A 16,604-nucleotide genomic window follows, 5' to 3' on the forward strand; every position below is an offset into this window, starting at 1 on the left:
CTCTCCCAGTCTTTCCGCCTCCTCCACTATGATGTTCCTGATGACACAGATACAGGAGTCCTGTGCAGCTGCATTGCAGTCTTTTGTCTTGGTAAAAAGCTAGCATGCAGGGAAACTAGCATTGTGATGTTGGGGGCTAATTTTCATGGTGATCTTAAGCAGACATCTAATAACCCCAGATAAGAAACCATTGACACAACAAAGCAACGATTTGTTCTACCAAAGTCCATCTTGACAAACCAACTAGTTTGTTGGTATTACTTACAGGAATATTCATGAGGGGAAGCCTAAATAAAGGAGCAAGAAGCCTTTTGGGAAGCTGCATCACATAAAAACACACCCCAGCACAGGCAACAATATTTGGAGTCTACAACTCCAGTTCTCTGAGATATGCTTCCCAACTTTGGGAAGGGGCATTGTGAAATTGTTAAGTTTGAGTTTTCCCAGGTTTGCGAGTTTGTTTACTTCCTGACTGTCATGAGCCACCCTCTTCCCTCCAGGAAGGGATATTTCAATTCTTAAGGGATTCACTACACAGTCTATAAGTTAACCTCAGTCAGATTATTAGACCAGTTAAATTTATATCCTTCACAACACCTGGTTGTAGCTTACACTTGATCAACTGGTAACTCACAGTTATTGGGGCCTCATATATGTGCAGACAACCCTGCTGCTGTATTCTCATAGAAAATCAGAAAGCAGCAAACAGCACACCTCTATTGTAAAAGCATACATAGTTAATAATTTATATAGCACCATGAGGATATCTCTGTAAAACTTCAGAACTCCCCTCAAATTTCCTCAAAGAGATACTTTTTCCTTGAATCTGCACATGAATTTTATAGCACTGGAGCTTTGAACAAAAATGTTCAAAATTCAAAATTGTCATGAATACCTTTGATGTAAAAGATTTTTGAAGCCCACTGAGCTGAACATATTTAAAGATTTCGCTTAACATTTTCATTTGAGAGCATACTAGAAATACTGGCAAGAAGTCACTTTCTGATTGGTAAATTAAATCCTCCCTGATTGGGTTTTTTTTTTTTTTTGATTTTGTCAACCAACTCTCCTGCACCAGCTCTTCCTATTGAACTAACCCAGCCCCAAAGATAGTTTTCTGGGATTGCAAATATGCAAAGAAAGATATTTATTACAAAAAGATTCAAATATGAGCTAAGAAACAAAAGAATAACTTTTTTGAGTGAAGAATCAATGCTAGGATCAGTAACAAAAAGAACTGTTAACTGGTTTGATACAAAGAATGGTTGGAAAATGCTAAAAGGTAGGTTTTCTGTTTAGAAACTATGAGTCACTTTTAATAAATATTGATCAACTATATTTCTCAGGAAAACACTTAATAATTGAATAATTCTGCTAGACACTCATAATTAGTTTGAAATTCCAAAGATTGAAAGAACCAAAAAAGAAAGGATGGAAAGAAGGGAGAAAGGAAGGAAGGAAGGAGGGAAAGAAGGAAGGAAGGAAGGAAGAACTCGTTCAAAAACAATGTTGTTTCTGAGATTCAATGAGCTATTTTTTAAAAAAAATTAATGGAAATTAAATATATGCATAACAAAGGGAGACGCTTAGTAAGTGTCCTAGCAGCAATGAAATTTAAGTATCATATATTTTCTTTTTCTCTCTTTCATATGGGGTAAGAAATCATTAAGAAAGCATAAGAACAAGTTATTCTTGTGCCAGGTTGAGATCACATTAGTTCTAAAACAGGCCTTACATTGAAAAGGAAAAAAAAAAGCTTACCATTTTATGTATGAGTAATAACTAATCCTCTTTACTATGGTATTACAAAGTAGAGGTATGGAGACATGTTAGGGTAGCACACATAGGGATTATGAAATTATATTTGGGAGATCAGGGATGTCTCCTAGGGAAGATGATGATCTAAGTTTTAAGGAACAAAAGTAATCAAAGAATTGGATACATGCAGGCAATCAAGGTACAGGGAATTTCAAGGCTATGATGTCTACTGAAATCCTATAGTGAACCCAGTGGCTTGAAGGTGTTCTATATCCCAAACACAAGTCTTTTATTTTACTTCTTAGGAGTCCTCTGCTCTTTAAATGAATTGAGGCAATTCCAGAAATGATTAGCTATTACCCAAACAGACAATTTCTCATGATAAGACGTGATTCATCATGGCTACTATCTAGTAGCATTTTCCATTGCACTTTCTTTATGACATGTATTACTCTGTAGACTATTTGCTTATTTTTTCCAACTGTGCATACCAGAATGTAAGCCCAAAGAGTGAAAATATAGTACATATTTCTATCTCTATAATCATATATTTGGAACACTCTCTGATAATCAGGAAAGGCTCAATAGGTGCTTGTCAAATAAGGAATAGCTGCCCTCTGTTCCAAGGGTAACAAAACTTTGGGACATCTGGTCTACTTCTGCCCTGACATTTTGAAGAGCGTATTAATGCTGTATTCCTTGATTCTAGTATGAACACTGAGTCATAAAACAATGCCAGAGCATCCATTCTGACACATTAAAACTTTATTGGAGTGCCAGCATTTGATGAAATATAATCATTGTCATTGCATTAACTAGTTTTATGACAGTAATCTGTAGATATCTAAGGACCACAAGTCCCAGTTGTGCATCTTGTGCTGTCCGTTTTGAATCTTGCCTATTTTTCCATAAGAGCAAAAATACTAAGAAAAATCCACTCAGTTTATTAAGTATGTCTTGATGACATATTCCTGGAAAAAGCTGTTGAATAAGAGAGTCAGTAATTGTGCTATTACTTAAGGTTAATATAAAGTGAACATGTAAGACTTCTTATTAAGAAAGCCTTTCCATTTACATAACTTTTCAGGGTATACGAATGAGTTTAAAGCACAATGGAAAAGTGTCTCAGTTTGAATTTTTCAAATATGTTGTTATCTTTTATGCACTGGCTCAATGGTATTCACAGTGATAAAAAAAATCACTAAAGAGATTAGAATACAACAGCAGACACTAGGCTCTGTGTCGGGGTAGCATCCCTCCGATTCTCATTACAATAACACAATAGACACTAGAATAATATCTACTTTAAGATGTGAAATTTTCAGGTCAGAGAAGTTGCTTCTGATAAGGCAGAGTGGTTCCCATTAGAGTCTTTAGCTATCTGATCATAGAGCCAATTTCTAAACAGTAAACTCTATGGAACAAACATCTAACATTTTTCTTTCCAAATGAGAAATCTACTTATTTAGTTCCTACTCAGTTGCTTTATAATTCATATTAATTTCTGCTATTGAAAGCAGCTTCTCTGTTTATGTGCTTTATCATGGACTTAAATGTACAGAGAATCAATGCTAAATCCATTTTCTATTGAACTGAAATCTTACATTCACTGACCACAGAAAGAAATTAAAAATGGCCAGATACCTAAGTTCTGACTTGACTCTCAAAGCAATTAAAGATCAGAAATTATAGTCACAACTCTTCTCTTGATGGTGTTTCCTACAAGATTGCTATTATAACTCCAAATTTAAAGAGCAAGTTAATATGGGTTTAATATACTCCCTTCCAGCTGTTAACACAATCTCTGGTAGAGTGAAAACATTTTTAAATACTTTTTATATTCCTTTTTTTTGCTTTTTTCTCATGATTCAGTTCACACATCACAGAATTCAGGACTTAACATGATAACAGGATCAATAATTCCCAACTGACTTGATTTTGGACTCTATCTTGTTCATTACAGTGTCTACTTGAGAATTTTACTCACTTGGCTTTTTATTATTGTTGTTTCCTTTATTGTTTTCTTGTTTCTTTCTCTTTAGACAGCGTCTCATATACTATAGGTTGGCCTTGAAATTGCTCTGTAGCCAAAACCAGCCTTGCAAACATGATATTCTTGCTTTCTGAATATTAAGATTACTACCATAGTGCCCAGTCATCTGAGGACATTAAATGATAACAGTCCTACTTAAGCCTGGGTTCTAAAAGTGAAGAGCCTCTACTCTGTATGTTTAGATCAGGTTGCTTATACCTTTGGATACTTAGAAAAAAGTATCTTCTACTTTTTAAAAAAGAAATATAATTCTCCAACTTTTCTCTTTTCAGATATTACAAAAACACATTAGTTAACATGAAGTATTTGATAACATAAGTGAGAACAATCTAAACATGAACCATGGCATCCTAATTTCTTCCATTATCCCTGACCCTAAAGTTAGTCCACTTGACTCTAGGGTGAAATGGAAAATGTGGAGGATCTAACTGAATTCTTTTTCTTTCCTTTTCATGTCAGTATATTACCCACCACCTGGTCTCTATAGAAGTTCCAGCTGAGGCATAGTTATCCTGCCCTTACTTCTTATTGTGTATCCATGAAGTTGGTTAAAGGCCATAAATAGGAGAGTCAGTCAAGGAGGAAGCTCTCCTACTTGGGCTTTTAACAAATTTTTAATTGATCTTTCCGTTCTTCAAATTGAGAATCTAGAAAAGTCACATATATTCTGTCCTAGTAAATTATAAGTGGTCAAATCTAAGACTTACACATTTTGGATTTAATAAACCAACCAACTGCTTGACTACTTAGTAATTCATGAGGAACAGTGCTGATATTTGAGCAAAGAAGCTACCACCCAGGGATCTCCATTGTTCTGCCTCTTCTGTAGAACTTTCTCAAAATCATCAGTAAATATTTGCATATTGATTTTATAAGTGATGATGTTTACATTACACACACACACACACACACACACACACACACACATACACAAAAACTTAGTTTTTGAAAACAAGCCGTAAAGATGCATGAAATTGCTGAATTAAAACCTAAGTCTGGAAAAATCATTTTAAATTAGTTTTTCTTACTATTCTCTTATATATTACAAGCTGACTTCAGTTCCCCCCAATGTCTCTCTGCCTCCTCCCCTTTCCCCCAGATACAACCCTTCTGCCTCCCCTAAGAAAAATGCAGGTCATCCCCTAGGACATCTCCAAACATGGCACAATAAGCTACAAACCTCATAAAGTATGTAATAGCCTTGAACACATTGGAACAGGAGACATCTTCCAGAACAGAACACCAATAATACAGGCTCTAAGATCAACAATTAATAAATTGGAACTGAAAAGTTTCTGTAAGGTAAAGGATATCATTGATAGAACAAAATGTCAGCCTACACAATGGGAAAAAAGTTTCATCAAATTCATATCTGACAGTGGGCTGATATCCAAAATAGATAAAGAACTAAAAAAACTACACTCCAAAAAGCTAAACAACCCAGTTAAAATGAAGTTTTTTTTAGTTCTTTATATATTTTGGTGATCAGTCCTCAGTCAGGTGTGGGCTTGGGGAATCAAACAACCTCAAGGCCCAGAAATACCACTCTTCGGCATATACCCAAAGGATGCACAATCATACCACAAAGACATTTGCTCAGCTATGTTCATAGCAGCATTATTTGTAATAGCCAGAAGCTGGAAACAACCTAGATGCCTCTCAATCAAAGAATGGATAAAGAAAATGTGGTACATTTACACAACGGGTTACTATTTATCAGTAAAATAAAAAAAATGAGATCTTGAAATTTACATGCAAATGGATGAAACTAGAAAAAAAAAAACATTCTGAGTGAGGTAACCCAGACCCAGAAAGACAAACACGGTATGTACTCTCTCACAAGTAGATATTAGACATATAGTGAAGGATAACCAGGCTGCAAACCACAAACCCAGAGACACTACATAAAAATGAGGGCCCTAATAGGCACATGGAGGGCCCCTGTGGGAAATAGTTAAGATCTCCTCAGTAAACTGGAAATAGGAGTGGATAGGGAATAGGAACATGAGGACTTGAAATGGCCTAGTTGGGGGAGGTATGGCAAGAAGGAGCAATGAAAGAGATGTCTTGATAGAGGGAGAAATTATGGGGTTTAGGGAGAAACCAGGTGGTACAGAAATTTCCAGAAATCCATAAGGATGACACCAGCTTAGATTCCTAGCAATAGTGGAGAGGGTGCCTGAACTGACCTTCCCCTGTAATCAGTGACTACTGTAATTGTCATCATAGAACCTTCATTCAAAATTACAGATATACCCATTTCACATGCTTAGTGTTAAATAAAATTATGAAATTGTACAGGAAACGCTCCTTACACAACTTGGCTGCAGCCCTCCAAAGTTGGCCTTTTCCTTTCCTGTACATTGAAAATTTTCCTCATACTCTGCCCAAACCTCCTTGAGTTTTCTGTTTCTTTCAGCTGATCTGTAAATTAATGAAGTTCATCAACCAACTCGCAGGGTAGTGTTGGCTCATGTTCTTCAACATAGAGTTTAAATAAGTACATCAGGAAAGGAATCAAAAGAGTGGATAGGGACTAGAGAGAAGATAGATAAAGGTAATGTAGCCTCTCTGTTTCTGTCCTTTTAAAACAAGTTCTCTGCAGCTATTTAATAAAACCACCCACTTGCATTGATAAATCACTTGCAAATTATATCAGCTTTAAATTAGTTCCCAAAGTTCTTAGCTGCTGATGGAAGCAATGTTTTATGGAGATTTAAACAAGGTGATTTGGCAAAGAAGCATCAGCTCGCCCTTGCGTAGCCCTGAAATAACTGGTGGCAGAGAGTGCCGAAGAAATGAGGGAAATGTTCCCAATAAGTAATTTGTCACTTTGTCTGCTTGTACTGCCCCAGTGAGCTCCAGCACAAATGTCTAATGGTCAAATATATTTACCCTTCAACACCTCATAAGGGTGAGTTCTACTATATTGATCCATACTAAAGACAAAAAGGAAATGATTCTGTGCAGACGGTTTGTGACAGAAGTATTCAGTGGGCTTTTACTGATGCATTATTTACTATCATACAAAGGTTTTCTGGGGAGAAAAGTATAGAATATTGTAGATAAGACTTTGTGTGTGTATCAGTCTCTTCCTTCCCCCTCTCACTCTGCTTCTTTCTACCCCTTTCCCTATAATACTAGCCTAATAAAAATGTGACATTTTTGTTCAACAGATTTAAAACTGAACAGAGTCAAAAGACATTTCTATAGTGGCAAGAGATCATCATTACATCAGCATCTCAATTAGAAACCAAAAGTGTATTGCTTGTCTGTCTGTATGTCTATCTGTGATCTCAGCACTGTCTCTCTGCCTTTTCTGACTCGCTTAACACAGCCTTCAACTACAACTAAAAATAAAGGATTGAGTTGTAATTCCTCCATTGAGACCACTGCAAGGACACTACCCATCTCTTGAGAACTCTTTATCAATAAGACGTTTGCAACATTTTGGATTTCCTGGAAGTCCTGACTGCTGTTTTCATCAGAAACTGTCTGCCTTATGTGCAGACGCAGAAGCATTTCATGCTTGAGCATCCAGTGTGAAGGCAGATATTCCCCAAGGAAAGGGGCTGCTGATACAGTAGACACTCCCAGGTAACAGCTTTATAAAATGCAACAGAAAAGCATTTGTGCAGAGTGCTGCTCCATCAGACAGAGCTTTGTGGAATTGTACCCAAAAGTTTAGAGTGCCTCCAATTCAGAGATGTAAGACCTAGCTTTCTTAGTCTCACTGGCTTCTTGAACCTCATTTTCCAGTTAATGAATATTTCACATCTCATCTCTACCAAGACAGTAATACGGTGGGAATCAAGAAGGCAGAACATTGCACTCAAAGTGTTACCTTTAGAAGAAAAAGTAAATATAGAAACAATAAATGCACATTATCATAGTCCTCATAAAGGAAATATTCTTGGTTAGGGGTGTATTTTTACTTCCTCTTCTCAGTGCTGAAATTTTGTCTGGTTTGAAACTGTAAGTTTTGTGCATGATGACACTGTCATTGTAAGTTCATATGTGAATCAGTCATGTGATGTCTGAAAAACACTACTTCCTTGGTGTCACCCAAGACCTCTGCCTCTTAATTTTCTCAACTCCTCTTCCACATAGATACCTGAGCCTTGAGTGGAGGATTTGATGAGGACATCTCATTTAGAACTGAGTTCCCAGAGTCTCTCACTTTCTGAACATCATCTAGCTGTGGGTCTCTGTGTTAATTCCCATATACTGTAATAATAAGCGTCTCTAAGGAGGGCTGAGTGATGCTCTGATCTATGTGTTTAGCAATATGTCAGTAGGAGTCATTTTATTGCTATCTTTCTTTAGAAGAATATCAGTAGTAGCTTTCCCCTAAGCCCATGACACATATAGTCTCAGATTCTTGACAATTTTAGCAGCATCATATATGGGTTCCATCTTATGAAGTGGACCTTAAATTCAATCAGAAAGTTGTTGGTTACTCCCACAACATTTATGCCACTATTGTATCAGTATATCTTGTAGGTAAGACTCTGTTGTAGGTCACAGGTTTTGTTACTGGGGAAAAAAGAGAATTACTTTTCTCCTCCAGTCTACAGTACTATCTGGAGCTATGAATGCTTGTCAGTAGGGGTGAAAATTAATGTTATAAGTTATATTTTTACCATAAGGGTGTTGTTATTGTTATTGTCTAAAACTTTGAGGTTCTTCTTACAATACTTGTTAAAACTGTTTCCAAGTCTGTATTTTTCTGTAGTTTCTATTATCTGATTCATTTCTGTATCTGTTTCTGTTAATTGACTTTCTCAAAAGGATTTTACCTTTTTCTTGTTTCTCAGTTGTCTGTTTTTGATTAAATGTTGAAGAAGTATCTTTCAATTGATGTGTAGAAAAATAGAAGTTAAGCAAATAATGATGTTTCAAGATGAAAACATGTGCTAATTTGTTATCAATCTTGGTCTATTTTTTTGTTGTACCTTTAAAAGATTTAGTTCAGTGGCATATTTTACAAAATATTTTAGGGAAGAATCAAGAATTCCCTCTAAAGGAACATGAAGTATTAGTGCCTGATGACTAACTAGGAATGTCTAAATCTTCCAGACTATCTCCTTGCTTTGCAGATTGCTAAGGAGTTCTCTGCACTATGACTCTGTTCCTATGTCTGCACCCATACTTATCTAAGTCAGCTTTGAGCAAGCATTTCCCTGACAAGGTGTGATGGAGGGCTGGTAAAGACACCCGTGACTGTTCCTCACAGTGCAGAGGAACTGCACTGTTTTCCAGTGTGTTCCCAAGGACTATTTCTTCTCTTCAGAGATTATAGTTACTTTATACTTTTCAAAAATAATGATTATTTATTTTACTATCTAAAGACATCAATGCTGTACAGTAAATCACTATTATACTTGTCTTTGTTTCCAGTTGGGTGCCAATGTAACTGGATTTGGTGACTAGAAAGTCAGTGGTTGTAAACTCATTTAACTAACTGTGGCAACATTACAGGAAGACAAACTGACAATCAGTAGTCATTTGGCAGGTGAACCCACACTTCCAACATTCTTCTCAGGAGAAATGTCTTTCTTATATTTCAAAATAAGTATAAACAAAGCACCAAGTGTTCTCTGGGGGTTGAATCTGGGAACACCCTCTATTCAATCTGTTCCCTTACAAGCATTCTTTATTGTGATATAGAAACGGTGGTCAAAAGGTTAATTGAAACACAGACTATGCTGATGTGAACATCAGTGATATGTGACAGCTTAATAAGTTTATTAACTTTCAGACTTTTGAATTTGAAAAAAACATAATTTATTATTCTTCCTGTGTTGGGTTTCAAAATAGACAAGCAACATACCCTTAGTTCTCTAAAAACAATATTATCACAGAATGTTTCATTTCATTTTGTCTTTGGAAATAGCCATTATTATTTAAGGTATTCAAGAATCATGAAGAGATGATACAAATGTCCTGACTTCTCAGTGTCTGTCAAGCTGATTCATAAGGCTACATGTGAGGCTCTGTTGATGTGTAAAAGTTCTACCAGTAACATCTGTTACTCCATAGATCACATGGACTGATGTGGTTGATCTAAATGGCTACGTGCTTTGTTCCTTCCTCCCTCACTGTTCCATGTATATTCTTACTGAAGCTGTGTGCTCGGATGAAGAGGACAACTTTCCAAAATAGGGGAGGATGATTCTTGGGTCACAGATATGAGTAGTTGTATTTCTCTGCTAGAACCTCCAAACAAATCTGCCACGGTCCATATAAGGCTCTGTAATTAAGTGGAAAGATTGGGGCAATATCTACTTGAGACATTGCCTAACTATAAAATTGTGAGCTTTGGCATGGCATATTGCCATGGCAATCTTTTGGTCTTTATCTTCCTAGTTTCTTCTCACATTACCATTCCATCGTTGCTTCAAAGCTGGCTTCACTGCCTATCATTGGGCTCCTATCAAATGCAAACTCCTTTTGCCTATATACTATTACATATGTGATTTACTCTGACTGGAGTCTACATTCTTGTTTCATCAACCTTTCCCTTGAAACTTAGCTTCAATGTCCTATTAACCTTGCAAAGATTTCATGTCTCTTATATACCCAGCTGGTATATCTTTGTAAACTTGAGCTTCTTTGTGGCCTTTGCACACCTGTAACTGTAGGTTTTGTTGAGATCATAACATTTTCTGTAGGAAATATGAGTAGAGAAAACCTGGGTCTTTATGTTGCCCCTCCTGGGTGGGGCTTAGTCACCATCTCAGAGTTTTGCGTATAGTATTCACGAGAATGGCTGTGGGCCTCTAGACTTGGCTCCTTCACAAAAAGAAACATGATTGATAATGAGCTCTGTCCCTTCGCTTTGTTTGGTTCCTCTTACGTTATTGTTCTTTTGAAGATGGTATTCTCCAGTTTCATTCGCCCACATGGGTATTTGATGCTATCCAGTTCAGTTAATTCAAAAAGTCTATTTTCTGGGACTTAAATGACTGTTGTAAGAATAATTAGAGTACTTCAACAGAAGTTTTGGAAATAAAGTCAAGAATGAAATGCCATCTCTCTTTATGAAAATATGCATTAGCTGGAAGAATCAACAAATGTAAGCATCCGTTGTTCAGACATAAAAACACGATCAGCAGAGAAGGCAGTCTTTAGAGAGAGTGAGTGAAACAGACATGCAGAGAGGTGCACCCAGCTATGTGGTTTTCATTCTACACTGCAGTCATTCTGGAGACCTGCCTGTGCTCTGCCCAGGGTTCCTGGGGCAGATCCTGTACTGTCTCAATAGGCTCAAATCAAGGTGTTCTTAGATGCACTCTTGTCTGTGGCTTCTAGGAGAAAATGTTTGCTTCTTTTAGCTTCTAGAGACTTCCCCACACTCTTTGGCATAATTAATTTTCACTCCATCCTTTAAACCGACAATGCCACATCTGCCTCCCTTAAAAGGGTCCTACATTTAAAGACTTGTGGTTATAACAAGCCTATACTTTGATAATCCATGGTCATTGCCTCAATCCAAGTCCTTATCCAATTCATATCTACAAAGTCCCTTTTTCCACAAATGAAGTCACAGGTTCTGGGACTGTGTACATATATCCTGAGGGACTATTATTCTATCCATAGGACAGATATCCCACTGCATATAGACTATGTCTGTCCATATTTCTATAGCAGAAATATTCCTTCCTTAAGTTATCCTATACTTCTGTCTATATTAATAATATTCAAATCACTAGGTTTGAAACATAAAGCTATTTAAAATTGTTTACTGCTCAGAGCACATACCCAGCTCACAGATATTCACTGTCTAGTATAACTAGCCTTCAAGACCACCGGGTTGACCACATTTTGCCAGGGTTCTAATTCAGGCTAAACTTTTCCTTTCCTATAGCAACAGTACCTGCCATAGATGTTTGTCTGCAGTTTCTTTTTTTTGTCATAGTAATCCCCCTGGATGGCAATCATGTTATTTTTCATTGGTGATCACATAATGGTAGGTATTTCTTAATAAAGCACATTTGATGGCTCAGAAATTTCCTAAATTACATCTAGAATTTCATAAAATGATTCAATTTAATTCATAGTATAACTGCCTTTGTTTTGCCTTCATCTCCCATCCTTCTTTTATTGTAAGATACCAAAGGGGCTTAATGAATATTTGTGTCATGAAATGCTTGCCCAATTCATTGTTCCTTTCTACTTGCTGTGTGATAGATGCTCAGATGTGTGGAAAGAAATAAAAGAAGAGTCTTAAGAAAATTTGCTTTCAAATGGTAGGGTATGGAAGTAAATTGAAAAACTGTCAGAATGTGAGATGTGGAGGAATATTTGTCGGTTGAGAAAGCTTATAACAGGACACATACAATTATTTTTGTAAAACCGTATTTAGTCATCAATTCAAATGTATTTTTAATATTTGTTTTCTTCTATGTTTGGAGAAAATAGAAACATGAAGAACAGTTAGCGTCTTTCCATTTTATATGTTATTGAAGACGGTTAATAATTCAATACATTGATAATATATACAATTTTGGAAATAGTTATTTTAATGAAGTAAGTATAGCAGGGTAAAAGGTGAAAAAATAAAATCCATTTTAGGCTGGGTTCTAAGGACAACTGTGGAGGAGGTGTCATATTTTATAGGTTTATTGTATAAAGGCATTCTCTGTATGAAAACCTAAGTAAAGAGAGTTTGAAGGTAGGAGTCAGCTGTGCACTAGGTCTTTCTTTTTAGAAGAAAGCTTGGAATTCCAATATTAGAAGAAAGAGAAAGGAAGCAGTGACAATGGGGTAGAGCGAGGGAGAGGGACGAATGTGAGATCACAGTTACGTGCTTCCCTACTTGGATGCTAAGCACAGTGTGAAAACCAGGTAGGGTCTCCGTCAGAAAACTGCTGTTTGACTTGTGGTTTAAGAGGCCCATCTTGTCTGCTACAGGAAATAGTAGATCCCGGGATGGAGAGATGACTCGGTGGTTAAAAACAGTTACTGCTCTTCTAGAGGACCTGGATTTTTGGTAAGCACATGGTGGCTTGCAACCATTTCTACTTACAGTTCCAGACTATCAAATAATCTTTTCTGGCCAACAAAGGAACCAGGAACATATAAGGTACACATACAGACAGACAGACAAAACACTTAGACACATAAAACTAAATAAAAGCTAGGCCCTAGAGGAACAGAGAAGGAGGAGGAAGCCAGTAAAGAGGTTACAGCAAAAGGCAATTCAAGAGAATACAGTGCCATGGTTCTCGACCTTCCTTATGCTGCGGCCCTTTAAGGCAGTTCCCCGTGTTGTGATGACCCTGACCATAAAATTATTTTCACTGCTACTCCATAACTGTAACTTTGATACTGCCATACATTATAATAAAAATATTTGTATTATCCAATGGTTTCAGAGGGCCCACATGTTGAGAATCCCTGAATAGTAGAGAGGATGGGAAAATGAAAGCGAAAGGAAGATGGTAAGTGGTGGATTTGTGAAATGTTGAGAATTGAATCAGCGAGTCTTAAAAAGTATAACATGAAAGTGAAAGAAAACATAATTTCCAAACACTGAACCCATGAGAAAATGACAATGTGAAGTGTGTGTGTGTGTGGTATGTGCAACTTGCACATTTGTATTTGTGTACGTATGTGTGTTAAGAACAGGAGTGAATGTCAGAAGTCTTCTGTTGCCATACTCTAAATTAGTTTTTGAGACAATGTCTCTCTCTGAACCTGAAACTTAAACATTTGGCAAAATTAAGTGCTTACCAAGCACCAGGAATTCTCCCACTTCTACCTCCCCAGTGGTAGGATTACAGCTGTGATCGTCATGTATGTACCCTTTTTCTATATGAGACTTCGGTATAGAACGCATGTCCTGTGCCTATGTGGTAAGAACTTTACTTGTTGATCTGTCTCTTAATCCCCAGATTTTCAACTTTTAAAACCTGAAAAATATTGCACACTACAGAGGGAATTGGTCAAATAGGGACACTGAGGGAACCGAAAAAACAGAAGTATGTGGTGTCTCAATGATCAAGGAAAGAATGTCCAGAAATAGGAAGGAATCTACAGTGTCTAATGAGGCTGACAGGCTGAGGAAGAGGACCAAAGCAGAAGTCACTTCAGTCAGATTCCTTTTATTTTAAGGATGAATGTCCTTTTGGGTTAGATTAAAGATGAAAGGTGAAAAGAGAAAAAGTCATCAGATACTGTCTACTCTTGCAAAGATTTCTGGTGTTTGATCCAAAGGATGAAAGTGGTTCAATCTTTTAAAAAAAAATCCTGATGTTAATACTTGCATGCCTATAAAATTTCTGACAACAATAACTCACTTTGTAACAGTTGGTTGGCTGTATGTAGTAAGAGTAACAAGGGGCTGGAGAGATGTCTCAGAGGTAAAGAGCACTGTCTGCTCTTCCCAAGGTCCTGAGTTCAATTCCCAGCAACCATATGATGGCTTACAACCATCTGTGATGAGATTTGGTACCCTCTTGAAGAAGAGACCTAGTCAGTTGTCCTCGTCAACTTAGACCATAAGACCCAATATGGACAAGTTCAAAAGATCTGCCATATATGGGCTGCCCATACATGCTTCAGCATTTCCAGGGGATAAATTTCATTTTCATTTCAATAAGAGTAATAAAACTTCCCTTCAGAAGTATGGTATTATAATCAACAAAGTACATTATAATTAAAAGGTTAAGCTAAATACCCTCATATTTGTAAGTGTGTGATTTTAGATGAGTTAGTTAGTTAGTTAGTTAGTTAGTCTCTCGGAACTACTGTTTTCTTGTCAATAAAATAGGGATGACAATTTTTAAGGTAAATGAGAAAGATGGAAATAAGAAAAAAGAAGGGGGGAGAGAGAACAGAAGGATGAGAAGGATGAGAAGTAGAAGGGAGAAGGTAGAGGAAGAGGGAAGGGAGATGTAATAAGTATTTATGTCCATGACCTAGACTTGGTGAGCACTCCATAATTGAGAGGAATTACTGTCATTACTATTTAGCATTTGTTAATACTGTCTCAAATCAGTGGGATAGCAAATTAGGATTGCAGCTGCACCAAAGAGAACAATTTCTATCTCAACTGCCTCTGCCTTGGTGTGCCTCTTGTTTCAAGTCAGCCCCTAATGCCCTTTCCCATTTCAAAGCACCGCAGGATACATAGCCAAGGGGATGGAACAGCTGTGTACCAGGTCTCACACAGAAACCTATTGAGTTAATGTCATTTTAAACATAGTTTTCTTATGTGTAAATTAGCTTGCAGATTTTTAGCTTCCTACCACTAATTACTAAATTAGCTGGAGTTACCCTGCAGGGAAAGCTGTAACCAGGAAGACAAACATGACATTCTTATGTGGCTGCTTATTTGCATAGTTCACACAACTCTCAGTTTACAGAGGGAGAGAAAGAGATCCTGCTTTCTTCTAGTTAAATCTGTCAAGACATTTATAGTTACATTGGAGAATATTAGGCAACAAATTAGCCTACGGCTACAATTAATCGTCATCCAGAGCCAACACAAGGGAATAAAGAACTAAACACATATTTTAACATTTAGCTCTTTTTTGACCCATAAACTGCAAGATTATTTCCTAATTTGTGAAAAGCTGTATAAAAACTTACAAGAAAAGCGTTGGTAATGTGTGACAGAAGAGTCAGAAACTATAATAGATAATATGCCCAGCATGGTGGGATCTAGAACCATGCTGGAGAAGAGCCTTTCACAATGCCTGTAAAAGAATATCTAATTATCTTCTGGGCATGCCTGTGAGACATTATTTAGATTAGATTTCTTGAGGTGGGAAAATCCATCTTAACTGTGGTTAGCACCATTCATGTAGTGGGGTCCTGAAATTAATTAAGAGTAGACAGTAAACTGGATATGATATTCATTCCCGATGGCTTCCTGACTGGGGAAGTAATGTGATCACCTATCTCAAGCTCCTGTACTGACTCCCTCACCATGATAGAATGAATCCAGAAAAGTGAGCAAACTCAATCCTTCATTGTTAAGTTGTTTTTGTCTTAATATTTTATCATATTCTAATGTTAATATGACATCTTAATGTTTTATTCTTGCATTGAGTAACTTTTTTTGCCAGGAAAATCCTGCCATCATGGAAGAAGCCCAATTTAATCAGTGTATTGCTGTGGTAACGTCTTCGGCCAATAGCCTTTAAGATACCAGCCCTCTTCAGGCATGGTCTCAAGTACTATAAATGCAGATGACAAGAATGCACAGGCCTCTTGTGATGTAGGAGGTCCTTCTGTATTTCTGTTGCCTTCACTGGTTAATAAAGAAACTGCCTTGGCTTTTTGATAGGGCAGAATTTAGATAGGTGGAGTAGACAGAACAGAATGCTGGGAGAAAGAAACAGAGTCAGGCAGACGCCATGATTCCCCTTCTCAAGATGGATGCTGGCTAGACTCATGCTGGTAAGCCACAACCTCGTGGTGACATACAGATTATTAGAAATGGGTTAGTCAAGATGTGAGAGTTAGCCAATAAGAGGCTACAAATATAATGGGCCAGGAAATGTTTAAATGAATACAGTTTCCATGTAATTATTTCTGGTTAAGCTAGCCGGGATCCAGACGGCAGTATGCTGCAGAGAGACATTTGATTATGGGGCGGGAGCTGTTAAACTAAAGCAACACATATATATTAAAGGTATTTTGATTTCAACATTTGAGTCTAAGGACATGTTACTTTAGAAAAGAAGTTCTGCTTTTTTTCCCACAGAAGATGAGAAACTATAAATTCCTTCCAGGCTAAAGTTGTTTGATGGAACAAGACCCCCCTGAAAGGTCTCCATGA

This window comes from Myodes glareolus, chromosome 13 (assembly GCF_982192425.1).
Source record: "Myodes glareolus chromosome 13, mMyoGla1.1, whole genome shotgun sequence".
NCBI lineage: Eukaryota > Metazoa > Chordata > Mammalia > Rodentia > Cricetidae > Myodes > Myodes glareolus.